Source organism: Coenobita brevimanus, chromosome 98, assembly GCF_032717465.1.
Source record: "Coenobita brevimanus isolate Jiangsu-jjx chromosome 98, ASM3271746v2, whole genome shotgun sequence".
NCBI classification, from domain to species: domain Eukaryota; kingdom Metazoa; phylum Arthropoda; class Malacostraca; order Decapoda; family Coenobitidae; genus Coenobita; species Coenobita brevimanus.
In genome coordinates this window covers 40,872,226-40,877,225 of record NC_137051.1, presented here as the reverse complement: position 1 = coordinate 40,877,225, position 5,000 = coordinate 40,872,226, and the positions used below count along the sequence as shown (strand labels likewise).

General features: G+C 40.9%; 1 non-coding gene across 1 annotated transcript; it reads left to right on the top strand.

The window, feature by feature from the left end:
• The first annotated feature begins 4,025 nt into the window (after positions 1–4,025).
• Positions 4,026–4,144, top strand: LOC145414321 (5S ribosomal RNA). The gene has a single exon (XR_013899860.1). It is a non-coding gene; the product is annotated as a 5S ribosomal RNA (ribosomal RNA).
• The last annotated feature ends 856 nt before the right edge of the window (positions 4,145–5,000 follow it).

Below are 5,000 nucleotides of genomic sequence, written 5' to 3'. Positions count from 1 at the left end.
TCTCCCCCCACAGTCGCTGGAAAAGCTTCCTCTGCCTTGCTAGAACTAAAGATTTCAGTGGCGGGCACCCGAGTTCCACGTAACAAACGTCCGTGCACGCCGTCATGTGAGCTCCCAGCATCTGTTTAATACCCCAGTTATACAATTTTTCCATTGGCCTCAAGTTCCCATTGAACCAGAACTCACGGTCATATAGGATGGTTGACATTAAGGCTGCTTCAAACATTTTCTTTTTAACATAAAATGGTATGTCTATATTCTTTTCCGAAAATGACACAAATTTCAGACTGTGGCACATTTTTGCTTGTGCGTGGGCGGTAATGGCGGACGACAGGGTCCCGTCGCTTGTGAACAGGCTGCCCAGATACACATACCTGTCACACCACTGCACGACCATATCACCAACGCAGAATGGCTCACGATCGCCCACTGACGCATGGATTGCAAAGAACTTGGTCTTAATATTATTCACAATCATGCCATTGTTTACACAGAACTGATTCAGAAATGTAAGTTTATGTTCTGTCCCGCGTCGCGTTGTCGAGAGAAGAACAGTATCGTCCATAAGGACAAGGAGATGAAGCCACTGTAAAAAACCGTCTGGCCCACAATTGGACTTTATCAACTTAATCATGCTGTTACAAAAATGATAAATAATAAACAAGATGTTGGGGACCCCTGTCTGACGCCGATCCTGGATGTTACAATGGCTGTCCCAGTAATGCTCAAAGTAACCCCGTATATCGCCACCAGCGCCGCTAACATTCTCGACCCGCACCCCAACTCACGTAACATGCGAAACAATTTGGCGCGAGGGACCCGGTCGTATGCCATTGAAAAATCGACAGAGCAAACAAATAACTTATGCTTTCTCCTGTGGGCCAAATCAATTAACAGTCTAAGTGTCACAACATGTTCAATGCAGCCCCGGCCCTCCTGACTCCCTGCCTGCTCCCGATACGGAACAAACCACATAATTAACCGAGTTGATAGCACCATGTCGTACAGCTTCGCAAAACAATTTATTATATTTATACCACGGTAATTCTTGGGTAATGATCTGTTACCTTTCTTAAATATCGTGACCATACGGGCCAACTGCCAGGATGTGGGATAAGAGCCAGAGGAAAAGACTGCATTTAACAACGCTAATATAAAGTGTATCCACTGGTCTGGTAAAAACTTTATAATTCCTGGGCTTATCCCATCGGGCCCACACGCTTTATCTTGCTTTAATCTATGTATTTCTAGCACAACCGCATCAAATTCTATGTCATCATCAAGAACTGGTATGGTTACATTTGTATTAAACTCAGTAGGTACTATAGGTTCAGCATCATGTGGGTTATATACCTCCTCAAAAAAGGCTTTGAAATCCTCATCTGTGGGTTTTTTATTACCCTCATAATCATCACGATCATCTCTATACTCCCCCCACACACGCACGCAGATACACATACATAAACACGCAAGCACGGAAACACACACACACACACACACACACACACACACACACACACACACACACACACACACACACACACACACACACACACACACACACACACACACACACACACACATGCAGGTACACACACTGGTATTCACGTACACAAACACACACACATACACACATATTAACATCCACATTGAAACACACACACACACACACACACACACACACACACACACACACACACACACACACACACACACACACACCGCTCGCTGGCTCAGAGGTAACTTTCTCGCTTGCCATCTGGTAGACGGGAGTTCGCCCCTCGCTAAGGTTGCGAAAAGTTTCACTGACGACGTGGGTGGTTACTGTCCCCCTGGAGCAAGGGATGGGTGTGTGCGTGTGTGAAGGTTACAGCCTTGCCCTTAAATCGGACTATGTGAGTTCTCAGCTCCCTTCCGGGAGGGTAAAAAGCTGACGATCACGACCATCAAGTGATCCTGACCGACCCGGTGAATTACACACACACACACACACACACACACACACACACACACAGCATGGCTAAGAGTAAGGGGGGTGTTATAAATAGACCACATTAAGGTAAAATATACAAAATAAATAGCAAAAGAAAAAATGTTAAGGAATTTCACATGCCAGCGACGATAGGACACTAAAACACAATGTCTTTGGTATGAGGCGCTAGTAACAAATTATCCTGAGCGATTTATTCTGTACAGTTTGGACCTTAATATTCTGTCTATATTTATCTTTTATGAATATCCATATAGTTTTTTTGTAACATGGAAGAAAATAATATTCGGAATAAATCGCTAAGGAATAGGAGCTCCGACATCTAAAAGAACGTAAACACGTTTCTTGTTGGAATTGGAGGTTTCGTAGTTAATTTCTCTAGTGATTTGTTTTATATATTTCGTCTTAGTATTTTCTTTTATGCTGTTTATGTCATTTCGGTACTGACGTGGTTTCCTTTAAAAATATACAAAAGGATACAGAGGCGTAAATATACAGAATAAATCACCAAAATAGAACTGCTCCGAACCCTCCAAATCGAAGGTAAACACGAGGTGGAGTGGGTGGTTAGGTGCGTGGCGTGTGGGTCTCCCGGATTACCAGGGCGATTTCTTCCGCGTTATGGAGGTAGGGCGTCAGTTGCTGGTAGATAGACAGATAGAGAGATAGATGGAGGATGGATAGATAGATAGTGAAGTAGGTAGGTAGATTGATGCGGCAGATAGAGCGTCATTTGTTACGTGGGCGTGATGTATGCTGGTGGTGGTGATACTGGGATTTTCCTGCACTGACTGCAATTATAAGCAACAGGGAATTTGGTGGAAAGATTTGAATGTGGGGGACGTGGCGGTGATTTGTTTGTTGCCGTCTTCTTACGGGATTAAGGCGTCTCTTTTTGTCTGTATGCAAAATCTGTGTGTGTGTGTGTGTGTGTGTGTGTGTGTGTGTGTGTGAAGACTGACATAGAGAAGTAGGTAGACACACACGTAGATACACAGATAGATAAATAAACTGACTGGTAGACAGACAGATTGGTAGACAGATATATAGACAGACTGACAGAGATATGTAAACAATCAGACAGGCAGACAGACAGGCAGACAGATACACAGAGAGGCAGCTACATAGAGACAGATAGACAGACAGGCACACAAAAATAGGCAGCTACATAGAGACAGACAGACAGACAGGCAGACAGATACACAGAAAGAGGCAGCTACATAGAGACAGACAGACAGACCAATTCGTATGCCAGATGTTCATGTGTGTTGGGTGTCTGCAGTGGCCGAAGTTGTGAGTTGTAGGAAGTTGACTGCAGTGATTTAGATGATGACCCTGGTTCTCCTTGACCTCTGCGGCTGCGTAGCACTTTTCCTGTGGCGATTTGTTTTGTGGTGGGGATTGTTGTTGTTGTTGTTATTATTATTATTATTATTATTATTATTATTATTATTATTACCATCATCATCATCATCATTATTATTATTGTTATTATTATTATTATTTTTATTATTATTATTATTATTGTTATTATTATTATTGTTACCATCATCATTGTTATCATGATCATCATCTTCATCATTATTATTATTATTATTATTATTAGTATTACTATCATCATTGTTATCATCATCATCATGATCATCATTAACATTATTATTGTTATTACTAGGAAAACTGAATCTACCAACACTACAGGAGAGGAGGAAAAGAGAAGACATGATTATGCTGTATAAATGAATCTCAGTGAAAGTGAAATTAGACATAAATAAATTATAGCCTATGGGGAAGCATCAGCAAGGGGACACTGCAAAAAACTACATAAAAAGAGAGGCGATAAAGACGTAAGGAAAATCAGTTTTCCAAATAGGGCAATAGATCAGTGGAATGCAGTACCAATTGAAATAATGCGTCAAAACTATTTATAAATTTAAGGATATATATGATAAAAATGGTTTAACACACAGGGCAGTAGGAGCTTGACTCATTCCTGTAAAGATACAATTATGTAAGAACAGTTAGATAAGATAAGAACACACACGGCCATACCACGTTGAGTACACTGCTTCCCGTCCGATCAGCGAAGTTAAGCAACGTTGGGTCTGGTTAGTACTTGGATGGGTGACCGCCTGGGAACACCAGATGCTGTTGGCATCCTTGCGTGTCAAGTGGGGTTGGTGGAGGATTAGTGCCCCTCCCTGTAAAACAATTAACTCTAAGCCCTTGGCCACCCCGTCTGGGATACATGGCGTCTGGCAGTGAATGAATTATTATTATTATTATTATTATTTATTATTATTATTACCAGCATCATCATCGTCATTATTATTATTATTATTATTATTATTATTATTATTATTATTATTATTATTATTATTATATCACAGCAATATCAACCTATCTTACATCAATAAATATAAAAAGATAATATTCAATAAACAATTTAGTTATTGAGAAAGCACAGTACACCTTTAAATATCCCTAACACATTTCCCTAAGTGATTTATTCCGTACATTAACCATTATTATTCTTTAGCATTCCAATTATATTTTTTAATGGCCTTGTAGTTTTCATTAGTCATATAACTGGGGCGATTAAGGTGAAATATGTAAAATAAATCGCAAAGAAACATTTGTTAAGGACTCAAGCTCCGAAGTCGATATTAGCGCTGGAGTTCAGAGGAAGTGTGTGTGTGTGTGTGTGTGTGTGTGTGTGTGTGTGTGTGTGTGTGTGTGTGTGTGTGTGTGTGTGTGTGTGTGTGTTTTAGTGAGAGAGAGAGAGAGAGAGAGAGAGAGAGAGAGAGAGAGAGAGTATATGCGGTCAAATGTGGGATTAGTTGTGCTTAGATGTAAATTGCTTTTGTAAAACACACACACACACACACACACACACACACACACACACACACACAACTCTCTCTCTCTCTCTCTCTCTCTCTCTCTCTCTCCAGCCCTTACCTTCTATAGTCCCAGGCTTAAGACACTGATAAGCCAGTCTGAGGTGGCTTGG